Source organism: Elephantulus edwardii, unplaced genomic scaffold, assembly GCF_000299155.1.
Source record: "Elephantulus edwardii isolate Elephantulus edwardi_28Jun2011 unplaced genomic scaffold, EleEdw1.0 scaffold00062, whole genome shotgun sequence".
Lineage (NCBI taxonomy): Eukaryota > Metazoa > Chordata > Mammalia > Macroscelidea > Macroscelididae > Elephantulus > Elephantulus edwardii.
The window spans coordinates 11,255,975-11,276,556 of record NW_006399812.1 but is presented as its reverse complement, the minus strand read 5'-3'; positions in this window follow the sequence as shown (position 1 = coordinate 11,276,556).

The window sequence follows — 20,582 nt, the reverse complement described above, 5'->3', positions numbered from 1 at the left end:
AAACAGTTATTATAAAAATTATTTGTATAATGTGCTAAAACGTGCTCATCATCCTTATTTAGCATCATTTCCACGAAAGGATCTCAACTCTTGAGACCCTGCCAGGCTCCGGGACTGCTCATGCCGACTCCCTTCACGGAGCACAGAGGTGGCCGGGGTGCCCCAACAGCACCTGGCAGAGGCCTGGCTGCCCCCAGCCACGCACTTCCCTCAGTCCCCAGGCTTTTCTCCCCAGCATCATATATTATATTTAAGTCTCTCTAGCAATACAAATTTCAATTTGGCCAAGCTCTTTAATATTAATAGTTGTCAATCCAAATGCAGAGTGCATAATAAAAAATTTAATCGAAACGAATGGCTCACATATTTCTCTACCTCCTAAATATAGTTACCAATTAGACAAAAGATTTGGTTATATAACTGTGGAGGAGGAAGACCACCTACTAAAGACCACCAGTCAGGAGCAGAAAGCCAAAATGCCCTACTCCACGCTGGCTGCTACTCTTATGACAAAACACTCCTTACTTGGTAGTCTCTTTAATTGTTGGCACAGACTGAGAACACAGCATCAACAGCAGGCCGTTCAGGGGAGACTCTGGAGCTAAACTACAATCACAAAGTCCTTGGCAATGGCACAGTCATCTCCTCTGTAGTGCGGCATGCTGTTGTTGCTGTCATGCGCTGTCGAGTCGCTTGAGACTCATGAAGACCCGATGTACAAAAGCCCTGAAACCTGTTCTATCCTGTGGCAACTTTACTGTCTCTGACACACCTACCTTTATTACCCCAGTCACTGCATCAATCCATCTCATCGATGATCTTCTCTTTCTCTGTCCCTTCACCCTTCCAAGCATGATATCTCTTTCCAAGAACTGGTCCGTGCTTGCAACATACCCAAAGTATGTCAGACAAAGCCTCAGAATCCTTGCCTCCAAGAAGAAGCCAGCCTGGTTTCACTCTCTCTAGGACAAACCTGTTTGTTCTCCTGGCAGTCCATGGTATATTCAATACTCTTCTCCAACACCACAGCTCAAAAGCATCAATTCTCTTTCTATCTAGCATCAATCCCTAGTCATTGTCCAGCTCTCAAGTGATTGCGAAGGCGATTGGATCAGGTGCATCTTAGTCTCCAGACTGATGTTGTTGCTTTATAGTACTCTGCAGAGGTTCCTGAAACCTGACTTTCCCAATGTAATTCGTCTTTTGATTTCCAAGAGTATTGATTGTGGAGCCAAGCAAACTAAAGCTGTTAACAATCTCAATCTCTTCACCACTCGGCATAATGCTGCCAATCGGCCCAGTGGTGAGAATCTTTGTTTTCTTGATGTTGTTTCTTCAGTTCATATTGAAGGCTGCAGTCCTTGAGTTGTTAACCCAAAAGCTGAGCAGTTCTAATGGTTCAAATCCACCAGCTGCTCCATGGGAGAAAGGCAGGTAATCTCCTCCCATGGTATACAGCCTCTGAAAACCTGCTACAGATTCAGGTACCAGTCAGTTCTGGCCTGAAGGAAATGGGTTTTTAGGTTTTTTATATTGATTTACTTAAAAGGCCTAGTCATGCGGCCCTTGCAGAGTCATGCAGTGGTGTTGGCCTCACCATCATCCCCCCTGACCCCCAGAGTCTGCAGACAGGTTTACTGAGATACAGGGACAACAGGTCACAGTCAGACCAGTCCTGGCACCCAGGCGCTCTGATTCCACCAAGAGTATGCTCGCCCCAGCTTTTGCCTCATCAGTCACAAAAGCATGCTCAGATGAGGCTACTCTTGTATATCATGGTTATGAGCTGTTGGAACTAGATTCTCTCTTTCTTGCTTAGAAGCCACTTGTCGCCACTTCCCAGGTCAACACCAGCCCCCAGAGCTTATCATGGTGTCCACAGCTGACTAGTGTCCAGAGCCAGAAGAATTTCCCCAGCCAGGACAGAGACCACCAAGGAAGATCTTCCAATATGCTGGCCAGGGTCCCAGTGAGACATCCCAAAACCAATATTCCAAAAGTGAGCCATGACCGGCTAGCATCTCAGAGGACCTAGAAGGAACCCTGCCTCTCACACTGAATCCAACAACAGAATTCAACAACAGCTAGGAGAGATGACCAAGGCACTGGAGTAGTTATTAGCAAAGCTGAGAGAAGTATCTACAGAAACACACGCATCTTCACACATGCCCTCAGGAATTGGGGAGCTCTGAAAGGCCTGATAAGCACCCCAAAGCAAGCCCTGGCTTAGCTGTGTGGGCTGTGTTGCCTCCTGCCTTGCACTTATGGTAATTGTTGGCAAATGACTGCAGGCCTGCCTGTGAACTGCTCTGGGCCCTGCCCTCGGCTACATCAAGCAGGAAGTTTAAATGAAATGGCTCCCAAGTTCCTTAAATGGTTTAATAAAACATATACTGACTGCAATGTGCAGTTTATAGTGGCAAACTATTGCCCCTCAGTTGGGAAAAATGACCTCCAGTCGGCAATATTACTTTCAGCTTCATGATTCTAGTCCACTGTTGGCCATTTCCTCAACCCACCGGGCAATTCTTTTCCATAACAAGGCCGAGCGCAGCCAGCATGCGTGTGCTGCAGCCGAAGGTGCCCGCAGAATGCCACCAAGCTGCCTATTCCAGGAGGAGACAAAAGAAATAAAGTGCAGATGACACTGACACACACAGAAAAAGAAAATGCTGCTGGGAGAGAGGGGGACTCCAGGAAGTAAGTGTAGGGGATTCGGAGAGATTTGGGGAAATTAAATATGGTATCAGACAGAAAGCTGGGGGCAGGGGCAGTGATCTCTACACAGTACCATTTCTTGGGGGGGTAAGAGGGAATGCCTGAACCCCACAAACGTTCTTGGCATCTGCAAGCTATAAGGTATAGGAAATGCTGGGTGGCTATAATGGGAATTTCTAAAACTCAACTAGTTAATAGCAAATAGCTATTAATAACGCTTCTGATCACAAATGCCACTTCCGGTATTTGGTGCCGAAAGGTTTTTGCCTCGTCGGAAAAAAAGTACTGGAATTTGACTGCCAGAAACTGATGACCTTTTATCCTAAACTGTGCATTGAGATGGCTTGTTAAGCTCATTAGTATTAAATGGTGAATGAGATTAGACATTTTATGATTTTTTCGAAAAGGAGCTTTTTTGATATAAAAACGGCAGCAATTTCCTTTTCTGACATTTTTCATTTTGGCGGTAATAAAAATGGCACATGTGTACCCTGGCATAATGGATTAATTAAGGAATATTATGTTTATCCTAACTCTTAAGCGAGTTGGACATCTTCATAACTCACTCATAAAAATTAATGCATCTTCTTACACCACGGGTTGGTAGGTAGGATGTCTATTTTTACCAACCCTGCTCAAAATACAGTGGTCCAAATTGGATTATTCCAAAAAAAAGTAAAGGCCAAATTCCGACATCTTCAGTCCAAAATGATATAGTTCTTTTCAAACATTGGATTATTGTATATCAAGTAAAAACTCTCTCCCTGCTCTGTGGCTTTGGGGTGTTGGGCTGTTCTGGCTCAGGAAGATCCCGCTACCCCCTCCACCTCCACTCCCGGGCAGCCTATTTCATATCTCCTTTCATTCACAATGGAGTTGTTGTTTAAAAAACACATGCATCGCATCAAAGAGCCACTGGACGGTATTTTTTCGGCGATTTCTTTGTGTCTTGATGGTAGATGTGAATATAAAGGAATATTCATGCAAGATTCATAAAGGCCCCAGATTTCTAAATCAACAGATGAAAAAATCCCTAAAAATAATAATGTCCAGATGTTGCTTATTTAAATGAGCTGCTGCCACTTAATGTTGCCAATCTCAAAAGTGAGAGGATTTGTGAATTTCAAGGTAGCCGTGATTTACAAAGGATTATACAGTTTCTTAAGGTGGTATAGTAGTTAAAATGTTCGGCCGCTAACCTCAAAGGTCAGTGGTTCGAAGCTACCAGGTGCCCCTTGGGGGAAAGATGTGGGGGGTTGCTTTTGTAAAAATTACAGCCTGGGAAAATCCTATGGGGGAGTTCTACTCTCTCCAAGGGGGGTCTTTATGAGTTAGAACTGACTCAGTGGCAAGGGGTTTTGAGTTAGGTATAGCTTTTCTCAAAGGAGCATCCAAGGGTGTTTAAAATAAGTGATTTACATAAAGAACAAAAGGTTCTTTCATGGAGACCACTGTCATGCATTGACCTCACACCACCAAACCCACACTTTTAGGCTTCAGCTCCTTCTTTTCCAGGCCCCTGTCAGCGGAAAACTAAACTTGTCATGCCTAAAATGCAAGTTGTTCTTAGATATGCCCTAAACTCACTGCTATCAAGTGAGTTTCAACCATAGCTGATGTCCTACTGGGTGTGTGAAGTTGTAAATGACAAGAGAAAGAGATTGATCCTTTTCCTCCCTAGAACTGCTGAGGGACCTGAACCAACTGAGACATGCGGTCTTTGGGTTAACAGCATAGCTAGACACCAGGGTTCCCTTCTAACATTCTAGAACTTGAGAACTGCGTAGATGTTTGAGAATTCATATAGTCATAATTCACCCTTCATTGGTGACAAAATTGAGACCCCCTAAGTCACATCGTCTGCCCTTTACAGAGAAGACAGCTTCCATGAAGCAGCCTCTGAGGTGCAGGCTGGGCAGTGGCCTCCACCAGCACTCGTGGCCAGTGCTCATCTCACCCTAGTGCCACCCGCACTGCCGGGGCCGCTGAGACCAGCCCATTGCCTTGGGAGGTCTACACTCGCCATGGGTCCCTCTGGAAGTCCCCAAACCACCATCAAGCATGTTTCCTGGTCCCAAGTCTCCAAGATTTCCATAAAACTTCTTCGGCAGGAGACTGCTTTGGTAACTTGACAAAGATCTTTAAACAACTCCAGGCTGCTGCAGTCATCCCTCTGAGCACTAAGAGCATCCACTAACCCTCATTCAAGAGGCCATCAGGAGCATCTGTGTCGAGCAAAGCTGAGGGGGGCCAGGGGGTAGACAAAGCCCAACTGGAAACTCCTAAGACCTCCCTCTGAGAAGCTCTGGACTAGAAACGAAGCTCCAAGCCCGCATGGTAGGCCACACTCCACTCTCGGCCTTCTTGACGCTCTGCACTCAGTGACAAAGAAATACAAGAAGTGCAGTTAGTCATGTGAGTTGCCCTGTGTCAGGACAACCAGGGTACACTTTTCTCTGGTCCAAACCCAACCAAGCAGCAAAGGTAGACTAGCCTATGTCTTCTTTCTCGTTGGTACCTAGAACTAGCCCCCCATTCTTGAGCGAAAGTGTACTGGGAGTTAATTGTTTTTAGGTGTTGTCCAACTGGCTCCAGCCCATAGAGACAATGTCTATGTACAAGAGAAGGAAATCATGTCGATCTGGCCCCATCCTCAAAACCTCTGTAGTGCTGATACCGTTACTTCAGTCAGTGTGTCAACTCATCTCATCAAGGGTCTTCCTTTCCTTTGCTGACACTGTGCTTTCCCAAAGATGATGTCACTTCCAAGGACTGGGCCTTCCAGTTAACAAGCCCACAGCACGTAAGATGAGGTCTCACCATGCTTGCCTCTCAGGAAGACTCCTGCTGCACTCCTTCCAAGAGAAATGAGGTGGGGGTTTTTTGAGAGGTCCATGGCGTCTCCGAAATTCTTCACCAACACCACAACTCTGTGGATTTGTCAGACACCCTGGAGGGAAATGTCTATGCAAAAACTCAGCTCATGAAGGACGCCTTTACAAGGACATAGGGCTGCTGCAGACTGATGACTAAGCCCCACCATGCTCCCTGTACATATTACAACCAGACTGCTGACTTGTACGCATTATTCATTTTGCCTCAATAAAGGACTAGCTGGTAAGGGGTGGGGAGGAATCATACCCAATACCTAGAACTCCTTTACTCTAATTGGCATTCTCTCTATTCACTCGAAGAGGAGATCAGAATTGCTAATGCTTCAAAGAGAAAAAAGTCAGCCGTATCCTTGGGCCACCAGGACACCAAGATGTCATGCTGGCCCTTCCTTGCCAGCCACATCTGGATTTCTGCTCGGGGGAAAGGTTTATCTCTTCTTCTACAAGACGTAGCTCCATTCAAGAATGCATCAGCTGTCTGGTCTGAGCAATGTTTTTTTGAAAGTTCAGTAATAAAATCCTCAAGGGTTCAAGAGAGAAGTGGCTTGGGGTCAGACAAGTTCTATTAAGAAAGGCAATTAAGTCGGAATTCCGTTAAACAGGATGTAAACTTTCCCCACACATATCATTGCTGGGAATACTAAGAGATTCTTTAATTGCATCTAGAAATACTTTGGTAATAAAGTGTCTAATAATGTCACAGAAGAGTTTCCAAGTCAGCCTTTCACTAAATCCATCTAGTTGTAAGTTGAAGGTGAAACGAAGACAAACTAAAAGCAAGACTCTTGGACTGGGTTGTGGACCGAGTGCTAAGCAGCATCTTCTATCTGAGTTACTGGAATACCCGTGGCTCTGGCCACCGGACCAGCCTTCCCAGGCCAGAACCTCACACCAAACCGTAAACACCTTTCCGTGAGCTTTGCACTTGAGCTTCATCTCTGCAGAGCCAACCACCAGCTAGTGTAAGTGTAAGAAGCCAGCAAGTAACTCAAATGAAAAGCAAAGCAGACCTGCCCTTCTCCCTGCTCGCTCCAAGGCTTCACGCTCTGTGCGAGGCTCCACTCCTACTCACATCCCCTTTGCCTTGATCGGGGAAAGTCCCAACCTCTGACACAAGCTTACCAGGCGAGCAGGCAGAAGAATCAGCTCCAGCATGATGTCTCGGCAAGATCCTATCATATTGGACACACCTCTGATTCCCCAGGAGACCAGGGCAGAGAGTAAGCCAAGGGCCAGCTGAGCCAGCCCTTTGCAGTCTAAGGCAGGAGCCACAGGAGCAGGACCTGGAGTGTGAAGGCATCCCTCTCCTCTCTGCTGGTTCCCAAAGCGTCCTATGTGCCCCTTTTCTTGCCTAGTGAGTTTCTGACGAGACTCACTGGCCAGTCTTCCCAAAAAAACCTTAGGACGGAGAAAGGAAACTTCACCTGAGGGGTCAGCTGTACTGGACTCTGTTATATAACCCAAGCCCATCAGCTGGTTAGTGGAGCACCTGAACTTGAAATGTCAACAGGGGCCTTTTCTCAAAACACCCAGGACCATCTTTTCTGTCACACCATTAACCAAAACCAAATAAGCTTCCCTTTTACCCAGTCAGCCCCTGCTTGTGTCTCCTTTGTCATAAACTAGAGAGTGGAATCCAGTAGTCTTCAGTCTTCTCTAAAATGAGATAAGGATATTCATCTCATGAGGTTGTTACAAGAGTCAGTGAGATCATGCATCCAACATGGGGACAGTGCCGCCTGGCTCCTGGAAGGAAGTCAATTGAAGAAAGACTGTTGTTGTTGTTGTTGCTACTGTTGTTGTTGAGTATCACTTGGTGAGAACAGACGCATAGCTGACTCTCCAGCAGGTTTTCAGAGGCATTTACTTGCACAGGAGGAGATTCCTCTCTTTCTCTTGTGGAGCGACTGGAGTAGACACCATATTTTATCTCACAGCCAGCTGAGCCCCCAGGCCTACGGACCTTCCCAGCAGATGTGAGCTTCTGTGGTCCGTGAGGGAGAATAGAGTGATACTTTGACCATAAAGGCCAAGTACGGAGGGTTAGAGGCAAAAAGGCCACACCTGGCAGGGAGGATGGCCAAAGAGCTTGCCTGCTTTTTCTTCAAGTTGGAAAATGAATATTCACCATCCTCATGACTAAAAGTCTTGCCTTGACTTCAAAACCTTTTCAATGTATGTTTCAAACCCTTTTTTCTACCCACAAATCTGTTTCATTTGAAAGTCCTCTATTACTCCGAGTGGAGAGCTGGGGTACACCTAACGCCAGATGCCTACCCTCTTATGCTTTCTATTTGATAACTATCAGCTTGCTTGGTGACACAGGACTAGAGGTTCCAAAGTGTGGAACCTGGGCTGCAGCATCAACACCGCCTGGTGCCTTTGTTTCCTAGGGCCGCCCTAACAGCACCACAGACTCTGTGATTTGAAGCAACAGAGGTGTGTTCTGTCACAGCTCTGGAGGCTTCAAGTCTAAGTTCAAGGTGCTGGCAGAGTCATACTCCCTCTGAACCTTTAAGAGAGGATCCTTCATTGTTTCTACAAATGTCTGATTGTTGTCTGCCATCCTTGCCAACTCTTGACTTTGAGCTACAGGGTTTCAATCTCTGCTCCATGGTCACATAGTGTCTTCCCTGTGTGTCTCTGTTCCTTAATCTCCCTCTACTCACCTAATCCCATATGATCTCATCCAACTTGATCACATCTGCAAAGACCTTATTTCTAGATATGGCCACATTCACACTTCCTGGATAGACATGAACTGGGGATACCTATGAATGTGTCCAAATTCAGATTCTTGAGCCCCATCCCAGAGCTCCAGAATCAGGCAATTCCAGGAGCGCGTGTCTTCGAGATGCACCAACAGACCTTAATTGTCTCTACCTGAGCAACTCTACTGATCTAATCAGTAGAGATCTAATCTGGAGATAGTGGCTCTAATTGACCTGAGATGAAGTCCGAACACTTGTAGTTACCTGCCATGAAGGTAGGCTGTGACTTACAGCAGCCCCATGCCCAACAGGACCACCCATCGCCTAGATCTGTGCTATCCCCTCAATCAGTGATGGATCGGGCCATCAACATCTACAGAATCTCATGAGACCATTTTCAGAATGAGATCACAAGGCCTTTTTCTCCAGTTCTTCAGTCTGGGTTCATGTTGTTATTGTTGTTGTTTTGTGTACTGTCAAGTCAGAACAAGCCCATAGCTGACCCTTTGGTGGGTTTTCAGAGGCAGTTAGTCACATGGGAGAAGAATGCCCACCCTTCTCCTGCAGAGCAACTGGTGGACTTGAACTGTGTGCCTTCAGGACTGCAGTGCAGCTTCCCTCCAGTAGGTCGCCAGTGTGCATACTGCACAGTCTACTAATACCAGTCCCACATCAGAGCAACACACAAGCCCCCACCGAGGCCCAGACCTCCATGAGCTCCTCAGGGAGGTTCAAGTCACGGTTGAGACTCTAGCCCCTTGCTACTCAAAGTGGGATCCAAGAGCCAGCAGCATCTGCGTCATCAGTGAGCCTGTGAGAAGTGCAGAACATCCATCCTCAGATCAGACTTGGAATCTGCAGGGTCCTGAGACCCCCACAGGCTTATGTGTGCCTCCCTGAGACCCAGGCTGCTCTGTTTCTGACCTGGAAGAAACCTTAGATACCACACACTCCAAACCACTCCCCCTGTGGGTGGAAGGCTGGACTGCACTCGCTGAGACTTCCCCAAGGGGGCCCAGCCCAACTGCCGCAGGGGGAGGGGTAGAATCAGCTTTCCTCCCTGCCCACAAGCATCTGTCTTCACCTCTCCTGGGATGCTACTCTCAGCCATCTGACCCCTAGGCTTGGGAAGCGTAGGATAGATGAAGGCTGACCTCTGGAAGGAACAGAAACTGAGTGGTGTCCACGAATGGCTAGTAGAGGTTTCCCCTAAGTTTTCTGCAAAACCCATTCCAGAAAATAAAGTGATTAGTCTCAAACACAATGGTATTTGCTACTTACTAGCTCTAGTGGCTTGATGGTTGGTAAGGAGTTGCACTGTCAACCCAAAGGCACGTGGTTCTAATCCATCAGCTGCTCCATAGGAGAAAAAATGGTCAATGTCCTACGTGATTTATTGCCTCTGAAAATCCCCTGGAGGGCCAGCTGTGAGTCAGTTCCAACACGACACTGTGTTGTGTTGTTATTAAATGCCATTGAGTTGCAGGCGACTCATAGCAACCCTATGAACAAAAGTCCTTGTATGCACGACTTTTATCCTTTCTCCCGGTTCATAGAGTTTCCGGAGGCAAGCTATTATGGAAGTGTTTTAATCAGGGAGCGCCACCAAACACTGTCCACCATGGGTAACCGTTATCACATTTGACACATCAGTGGCATAGTGTTTAGCTTCACAGTGACCACAAGTTACCTTTGCATGGCAAGTGGACACACCAGGGCTATACAACCTAGAAGACTGTTTGAACAAAAACAATGAAAAACAGGCCTTAGGGCCGCGGATCACAGTCACCTACCTTTGGCACGACACTGTACATAACAATAGTAAATCTTATAAACTAGGGATTCTGGTGGAATTGTCTGTAGCATGTTGTGTGGCTAACCAAAAGACTGCCTATCCCCTGGGGTTTGAAGTCACCAACTGGTCCATGGGAGAAAGATGGGTAGTCTCTTCCCATTACGAGTTACTGCCTCAGAAACCTGAGAGAGGGTCACTCTGAGTCAGAATCAACAGGATGATCATTTTATCTTCTTAATGGGGGCCCAGATTATATTTGGGGTGCTAGAAACACTGAAGTTGTGTTTAAATATAGACATACACCCCCCCCCACACACACACACACACCCTCAGGGGTCCTGGAGAAGAGAAGTGGGAGTCTGGTGACTGAATCCAGCACATGTTATGTTTACATTTTCAGGGTCAATAATCTCAAGTTATATCTTGCTAAAGGACAGCAATTATACTGCTGAGTGCAGGCCACTCATAAGAGCATCACTGGGAGCTCTGGTGGCCTGGGGGTAAGAAGCTGCACTGCAATTCCAAAGGCAAACAGTTCTAACGCACAAGCTGCTCCATGGGCGAAGAATGTCCCATTTCCTCCTGTGCCATTTACTCCTCTGAAAACCCGCTGGTCAGCTATGAGTCAGTTCTGACTTGATGGCACACACAACAACAACAACAACTGTGCAGGTTGTTGAGACCAAGACTAAACTGAATTTTAAACAAAAAAAAAAGAACACTGATATTCTCATGTCCAAAACACACTTACTCTCATGAAGGAGCAATTGTCAAACTTATTCACTCCTCAAGCATTTGCCGAGCACTTAGTAGGTACAAGGCCCCTTGCTTGAGTCAGTCCTGCAGATTTTCAAGGGTGAAGCACAGACTCAACGTCTTCCTTGCAATATGCTAACATACCTATCACATTATTATCCTATGACTCAAATTATCTGACTTTGTTTTGTGCAGAAATGATCTGAGCCAGAAAGCGATAAAGGGAAAGAACCCAGCTCTGCTGGACTCAAACCATAGCCAAAAGTTCATGAAACGCACCGCTGTCCTTCACAGAGCGACTGCTTGAAGCCTATTGATCAAATACAGTAGTCACTGGGGGAAATGTCACACATTCCCAAACATAAAAACAGAGCCACCATCTGTTTGATTGAGATGGACGTAAGACCAGCTATTTCCTGGAGCTCCTCAACTCCCCTCGACACTTGGATTGAGAGATTATTTCCTTAATCCAAACAAATAGGAAAAATGGACTAAGACTCTTCTGTCCCTTGAAGAAAGAACAAATAACTAACCGTGCTTTGTCCTCCGCCTCAAGAAATATCAGCAGGCTCCTCTGGTACCAAAGCACCACATCAGCTAATGAACCTGGTGTGGAGGGAAGAGGACGAGGCTGAGAGAGAAAACCACAAGGTCTCTCATTAACAACCAAGGGCCAAGCGATCATCTACATTCATGGGGTGGCGTCTGAGGAATGGGAGAGGAGGTCCTGACAGTCTGAGATGGGGGCTGACCAAAGACGTCTAACCGAGGACTCATCCCAAACAACGTGTGATTGAAAGAACCAAAGAGGGCATCAATCAGCACGCTCCCCTGTTCAGCCCAGTTTTCTTCCTCTGGGTTATGGAAATAACTTACTTTTTTAATGCAAGAAGAAGTTATTGATTGGGTTAGCTTCTCTTCTAATCTTGAGAAAAGACTTTGCGTGAAGACATGTTGGCATCCTGAAACTATCTCCTCTTTCGGAGAAATGAAAATCCATCGTGCCAGAAGCTTAGTTCTCAGTGTTTAAATACAAAGGATAAATGAAAGCTTGGCTCGTCTAGACCCTCCTCCTTGTCTTCACCCTCGCCCTCAATTTACCACCTCTCTTAACAACAACATCACATTTTGGGCAATTAAAACACTTATTATTAAAAAAAAAAAAACAAAAAAAAAACCCAACAACTCAAGCTTACTAGAAACACAAATAAAAAGTCTCCTGTAAAGAGGAATTCTCAAGTGATTAGGCCCGAGGTAGAGAAATCAAGATTCGGAGTCCCAGGGGCGGGGATATATTCCAGATGTCTGGTTCATATAGCTTGTTTGCCTTCACTGTACCCCAGTTTCTGTGTCTACAAAGTGGATTGCTGAGAGAGCTAAATAAGGTACAAGGTAGAAAGTTCTTACCAGAGGGCAGAGTCGGCAAATGTTTTCTGTAGAGTCTGATAATAAATATTTCGGGCTTTGTGGCCACATGGTATCTGTCACAACTACTCAACTCTGCCCTTGTATCATGAAAGCAGCCAAAGACGGTGTAAATAAATGTGTGCACCGTGCCCAATAACACTTTACTGATGGACACAGAAATGAGAAGTTCATGCATTTTTCATGTGTCACAAGACATTATTCTTCTTTGGATCTTCTCCAACCACTTAAAAATATAAAAGCCACAGATACCTCCCCAAAATGTGCAGCATGCTGGATTTGACCTGTGGCCCATAGTTTGCCAACTCTTAGGAAAGGGCATAAGGGCAACCTCAGTAAGAATTACAATATAAGCAAAATGGAAAAAAATATTGATAGTATAAGGGGCGGGGGATAGAAGGGTTCAGAAACAAAGGAAACATTCTTGGGCTTTATTCACTCTTGTCTTTTTCATGCTGTCACTTTAAAGACTGAAGTATGCCTGACCCAAGCCATGGTATTTCCAATTGCTCCATAATGATGTGAAAGTTGGAATATGAATAAAAATAACGAAAGAAGAACTGATGTTTTTGAATTATGGTGTTGATGAAGAATATTGAGTAAACCGTAGCCTGCCTAACGAATGAACAAATCTGCTGGGAAAGAAGTGCAGCCGGCATATTCCTCAGAGGCAAGGTTGTGAGACTTGGTCTAACATGCTTTGAGCATGTTGTCAGAAGGGGCCCATCCTTGGAGAAGGACACCATATTTGGACAAGGAGAAGGTAAGTGAAAGAGAAGAAGACCCTCAGTGAGATGGAGACACAGTGACAGCAGCAACGGCCTTACGCACAGCAGACATGGTGAGGAAGGCACAGGACCGGCGAGGTTTTGTTCCCTTGGATATTGGGTCACTGGGAGTCAGAACCAACGCCAGGGCTCCTCACAACAACATACTTGGAGCAACAGTCACCTGGGCAAGCTGGTGTTGCTGTTGCTTCCATAGAACTGGAGAACCCATGGACAAGTGAACAAAAGGCTGAGTTCTCCACAATCCCCAATCAGCTGCAGAGTGGACCATTATGATCCAGAGCGTTTTCACTGACTGATTTTAGAGAATAAATAGGCAAGCTTTTCTTCACGGTCCTTCTCAGTCTGATCATTCCACTGAAACCTATTCAGAGCAAGCCCTAAATCTCCACAGGCAGATGGGTAGTGGCTGTGCATGAGGTGGACTGGTCCGGAATTCAGACCAGATAGCCTGGATGTTGCTGTTTGATGCCGTTGAGTCCAACGTGACTCACAGCGACACTATAACTACAGTCAGGAACCCTGCCCTGTTCGGTGCCGTCCCTCACCGTCCCTGATATATGCGAGCCCATTGCTTCAGCCACTGTGTCAACCCATCTTGTTTTGGGTATGTGTGCGCGTGCTTTTTAAAAAAAAAAATTCTGCAAGTATTTTTTCTTTTCTATTAGTTTATTTACAAAATTTCAATACATTGTTTTTAAGAACAAATTCTTTCAATTTCCCTCACCTCCATCAAATTGTACAACCCCATGATTAATCCCCCCCTCCCCTTGCACATTCTCATCCCTCTGCTTCCACCCACTCCCACCCTTCTTGGATCCTTATTGGTTTCATACAATATTTATCCTTGTGGGACTGAGTTAGTTCACTCAGCATAATGCTCTCCAGTCCCTCCCAAGTTAGGTAATAACTTACAAATTCATTGCTACTGAGTGCTGCATAGTATTCCATTGTGTGATTGTATCATAATTTCTCAATCCATTCGTTTATGGTTGGACATCTGTTTCCATGTTTTGTAATAGTGAATATGACTGCTATGAACACTGGTGCGCAAATCTCAGTTTATGCCTCAGTTCTCCTTTTCTCAGGGTATTTCCAAGTAGTGGAATAGCTGGATTATATAGAATTTCTACGTTCAGCTTTTTGAGGAAGTGTCACACTGCCTTCCAGAATACTTGAGACAAAATGGGATCAAGCTTAGAAGCACTAGTCCAAGGTATAAAGAGACTGCAAAATACAACCAGAAATGCATAATCTAAAGAGGATAATATTGATGCACGGGACCTTCTAAAGAGTAAATCTATGTGTGCACCCAAAACTTCTTCCAACAGGGTGAAAAGAAAACCTACAGACTGGGAACAAACATTTGATAATACCATCTCAGACAAGAGTCTTATAACAAACATTTACAGAATACTCCTGGGCCTCCACAGGAAAAAGACTGATAACCCAATTACAAAATGGGCAAAAGACATGGAAAGAATTTTCACAGAGGAAAATATTCAAATGGCAAACAGACAAATGAAGAAATGTTCCAAATCACTGGCAATAAGAGAGATACAAATCAAAACCACAATGAGGTACCATATCACTCCAGTAACAGTGGTGAAGTTTAACAGGGCAGCAAGTAATAAATGTTGGAGAAGATGTGGTGAGAAAGGAACTCTTATACATTGTTGGTGGAATTGTCAAAAGGTACAGTTCATCTTGTTGAAGGTCTTCCTTTCTTTCACTTAAGCGCCACCCTTCCAAGCATGAAGCCAATGATTGGCTTCTCCTAGCGACATGTCCAATGTGTGTGAGATGGAGTTTCATCATCCTTCCTCCAAGGAGAACTCTGGCTTCACCTTCTCCAAGACATCTCTTTTTGTTCTTTCAGCATGTTAATGGAATATTCAGTACACTTCTCCAACACCATAACCCAAAGGCATTGATCCTTCTGTCACCCACCCTTAGTCAATATCAAGCTTTCTGAAGCACAGGAAGTAACTGAAGAGACCATGGCTGAAATCTATCCTGTATGGTGAAAATGCCACCACTAAACAGCAAATGCCACCTGGAGATGGAAACAGAGGGAAACTCACTCCACTCCTCTAATGCTGTAACCCACACACTGCTGTCTAAAGGAAGCCCTCTTGGATATGTGCACAGGCATGTACTGAGACAAATGTGGGCCAGGAGGGGCAGCGCGGCCACGGGGCCACTGGCATGGTTCATACATGGAGGCCCATCCCTCCTTGGAGTGGTCAATGATCTTGTCAGGGATGGAAAAGTTCAATGACTATGAGGTTGAGTTTAATTACATGTTGTCACTGACTAGCAGTGGTTACGATGGTACAATTACACATGTAATTTATCAGCAAGATACTTGCATGCATAATAAACCAAAAGCAAAACATTACATTTCAGTGAAAACTAAAAATATCAAACTGGGCCATGACATGAAGCCGTCTCCCTCACAAGGGGGTGGAAGGCAAACCACAGGCCTCCCATTCCTTTCTAAGAGCTGCTCCCACCCACTGTGACCACGTGGCCTCCATCTGAGGAACGTGCTCCCCCAAACACCAAGTAATTCCCAAGCCCCCAGTGGTGTGTCAACAGTGTTCCTCCTCAAAGGAGGTGGGATGAGGAAGCTGACTTCGAAAACTCACCACCCTCTTTGATGGTCTCCGAACTTGCTAACCAAGGTCCCCTGGGGTGCTGAAAAGACTACATGCCTGGCAATGTCTCGGGGTTCCAAACATGGGTATGAGCCTATGGGGAAAAGGCTAATTATCTGAAACTGGCCTATGTGTCTGTTAGTCTTGAATAAAGTGGGAGAAAGGAATAAAGATGGTTTAGCCGGGGGGGGGGGCGGATTAAAATAATAACAATGGAGGTGGGAGGGGAAGTATTTCTTAAAGGAATGGATTGAGCCAGCTACAAGTAAATGACCTACTACATTTTCATAAATGTCATTCCCGTTTTGCAGGTGAGAAACTTGAGATCCAACAAACTAAGTCCCTTGACACAAAGCCTTCTGGTAGTAAGCTGTGAAGACAGGGTTTCAGTTGAAGAACTTGAACTCCCGAATTGGCAGCCTGGCTATAGGTTGCCAGGTTAATAGGTTGTCTGTATCTCTTCTTTAGTATATACTTATTGGCACAATTTGATGCTCTTTGTGCACTAATTTGAAAGTCAAAGTGAGGGGACTCTAATTCTCCTCCTTGCTGGCAGTCTGAGCACACCCTGCATGGTAACCCCATAGCCCAGAGTTTCCTGGACTCTCCAGGAGAGAAGAACAGGGCCAGTTGCAAAGAGATTAAGCATGGCAAGTCCAAAGAGGGCACATAAAAGCCCTAAAAGAGCATGAAATGCACATAAACTAGTTTTACCAGGACAGGAACATATACCCAACTGGACAGGAGGTCTTCTGAAATTCACAAATTCCATGGTCCAGTTAGAGAGGCCACTTTTTCCTTGTTGTTGCTGTGCTGTGCTATCAAGGAGACTGAGTCATAGTGACTCAACACACAAGAAAGGCCTTGCCTGATTTCCTCACATTCTTTGCTGTGCTCAAGCCATTCGTTGCAGTTACTGTTAGTCCATCTCATTGAGAGTCTTCCTCACCTTCTCTGACCCTCTACCTTTCCAAGTATTATGTCCTTTACCAGGAACTGATCCCTCATAAAAACATGCCCAAGATACATGACAGGCTCACCGTCCTTGCCTCTAAGGAACACTCTGACTGCATCTCTTCAAAGACACATTTGTTTATTCTTAGCCAGTCCATTGTAGTTTCATCATTACTCCTCGCCAACACCACAATACCAACAGCTTCTCCTACCATCCCTCTATATCCTCAGTTCCAAGCACTTGTATATGTTTTCTGTGGTTTTGAAAGATACTTTTACAGGAAAATGTCCTTAAGGTTAAAATTTTAGATACTATCTCATACAGTCTTTGACCTTTCTCTTCCATGTTATAAACTTAAACAAAAAGAAGAGAAAATAAGAATGCTTCATTAAAACGCACCATGTTCAACTAAAACATGTTTAAGAGAAAAAGGAATCGAGAGATCGTAGAAATAGTGAGGTCTCAAGCAATATGGCTTGCATGTTGTTGTGATGTTGGAAGCCATGTCAACTGCAATTCAAATATGAGTTGGGTTGCCTACATTAGACAGCTTTCCATGAAGCTTCCAGATTAAGTTAGATGAGGAAGAAAGTCTTGGCAGTCTACTTCTGAAAAAATTGGCCACTGAAAGACTTATAAATAACAACCAAACATTGTCTGACACAAGAATGGAAGATGTGCCACTCAGTTTGAAAGGTACTCAAAAGACAACTGGGGAAGAAAAACCGCCTCAAAATACAGTCAACTTGAGTGATGTGGACAAAGCAAAGTCTTTGGGATCTTTAGTTGCTGATATGGAGTGACTCTAAATGAAAAGAAACCGTTACAAACATCCATTAATAATCTGAACATAGAACGTATGAAGTATGAAATCTGGGAAAACTGAAAGTCATTAAAAATGAAATGGGACAATTAAAGACCAATATATGAGGCATTAATAAGCTGAAATGGACTGTTCTTGTCCATTTTCAGTGGACAATCATATCATTTACTGTGTCCGCAATAACAAATAGCAGAAAAAGGGTGAATACTCAGTTGGAATTAAGGTTACAAATGTCTAAGAATGCTTGAATGAGAAACCAATATTATTTGTAAGTTTTCACTCAAATAAAAACAGTATGAATGCATAAACAAGTGATATCATCAAATTAAAATAAGAAAAAATGGTATATCTTCTCCGTCAAAGAGAACATTTCAAGATCTATTCTTAGTATATCACTGTCAGTCATAGGATACCTATATCTAATAGGAAGACCAGTTAATATTATTATTTCCAAATGTATGCACTAACTATTAATACCAAAGATTAAGAAATTTAAGAAATAACCAACTTCTCCAGTCTAAAATTGTTCAAATATGCAGTATAGATCTATTGACGATTTCCGGTTCATGGAACATAAAAATAGGAAACACAAGTGTAAGGCTAAAAACAAACCAAACCCCAAAATCATTGCTATCATGTTGGAACCAATTCACAACTGACCCTCCAGAGTTGTCAGAAGCTGCAAATCAAACAGGTGGATAGCACCTGTCTCTCTTTCTTAGGGTCTCTAAGTGGATTTGATCAGAGAAGAGCTACCTTTGGGTTAGCAGTGCAACTTCCTATGGACTATGCCACCTGTTTAAGGAGTAGAAAATAGAACATCAGGGCACCAGGTCATGAGGTCATGAACACCTCTCTGAAAGGGCCAGAGGGAGTGAGGATAGCATAGTCCCTCACTGTCCCAGGGAAGAAGGCAAATAAAGAACCTGTCACCCAGCCTCTTGGTGCCTATAGAGACACATCAGCAGCAAGAGATTTACCTATTCATTGTTGACTCATAGACTGTGGTACTGAGAGTGGGGTTTATTAGGGAAGTAAGTTGGAGAGTGAGGGAGACAAAGACTATCACTCAGTGCAAGTCCAGGTTTTAGTCCAGCAGTCTCAAGGCACAATTCCTTAATTAGTCCAGGCTCTTGTTTCAGTTCAGCAGTCAGCTTTTCCTCCCATCATCCAGCAAGAACAGCAACATTTAACTGGCCTTTATCTCAGGGCTCCTCTGGTTATACCTTGCCACAGTTTTTCCACAGCAGTGCCATAGTCTCTTCACCACTATCATCAAGGCTCTCACTCTCACCAAGGGTTTTGCTCTCACCAGGATCTTGCTCTCATCAGAGTCTCCCTCTGGTCTCACTCTCACCAAGGTCTTGCTCCAGTCTCCCTCTCAAGTCTTGCTTCTCAGTATGGCAAGTACTCTCTTATCCTAGTCTCACAGCTGTTGATGATTTGTTAAGGTAGCTGGAGACCAGAAGGGGCTAACGTAACGGCGAGAAAAGCTAACTTTTAGGCTAATATGCACCACCATCATTGGAAAAATACAGTGATAGAAATTACACTGGAGATCACATGATAGAATTTTATAAGGTCAATGATTTATTCATTGCAAATACATTTCTTTGTTCAGCTATACAGTACAAAGAGTTGGGCAATGAATAAGAATGACGAAAGAAAAATTTACACTTTTGAGTTGTAGTGTTTGATAAGAGTACTAAATATTCCAGAGACTAACAAAAGAACAAACACATATGTCTTGGAAAAAGTGCAGCTAGAGTGTTCCTTAGAGGCAATAATGGAGCAATGTCATTTGACATACTTTGTGCCTGTTGCTAGAAGAGACTATTTCTTAAAAAGGGACATCATGCTTGGAACAATCAGCAAAAGAGAATAAAATCTTCAACAAGATGGATTGGCACAGTAAATGCAGTAATGAGTGTGTCAGAGATGATGAAGATGGTACAGGATAGGAAAGGGTTCCGGTCTATTAGTACTCAACTCAACACTTGACAGCAACTAACAACAACATATATAGTAAGTACACAGAGCTTGAGATCTCTCTCTTTCTCTCTGTTTCTGTTTCTGCCTCTCTGTCTCTCTCTGTCTCTCTCTCTGTCTCTCTGTCTCTCTGTCTCTTTCTCTGTCTCTCTCTGTCTCTCTCTCTATATATATGTGTGTGTGTGTGTGTGTGTGTATGTGTATGTGTATGTGTATGTATATGTATATGTATATATAACACTTATAAGTAAAGATAATGGAGGAGTCCATTGTCATTAGTAAGTTAAATGTCATTAGTCAGAATAAAGCTGTTCTTGTTTTGCTGTTTTGTGCCTTCAAGTTGCTGTGGCTCATAGTGATCCTATGTACAACAGCTCTGAACCCTGCTCTATCTTGAGCCAATTTCATTGTTTCCAACACACCTACCCCATCACCACCACTGAGTCAATCCATCTCATCAGGCTAGGAGCCAACTTAAGAATGGACTATCATTTGCTTACAGACAAGATCAAAATGAAGCCAAAGAAAATTAAAACAAATCCTCAAAAGTCAAAATACAGCCCTGAGTATATTCCACCTGAATTTAGAGACTTTCCTAAAAAGAGATTTGACACATTGAATGATAATGACCAAATATTAGATGGGTGACACCAAAGATAGCATACAAAAAGAAAGCAAAAGCTCATTAAAAAGAAAGAAAAGGCTAAAATAAAATAGATCCCAGAAGAAACTTGATCTTGAACGCTGACTAGCCAAAGTGATGGAAGAAATGATGAAGTGAAATTTTTGAACGAGAGATTTCAAAGGGTTCCTAGTAAAGTAAAATGGCATGTACCAAGACCTGGAGTAAAAAAGCCAAAAGGAAAAACACATTCTGCATTTCTCAGGCTTAAGAAACTGAAGGAAAAAATAATGCAAGTCTTAAGTTGCAATAGTGTAAGATTCTGTGGTAAAATATATCACTAATATTCACAAGGTTTTTGCTGTTCAATTATATCAGAATTGGACCAACAATCCTATTTCCTGAAAACGAGAAAGAAGTGTACTTATAAATATTATAACATTCAG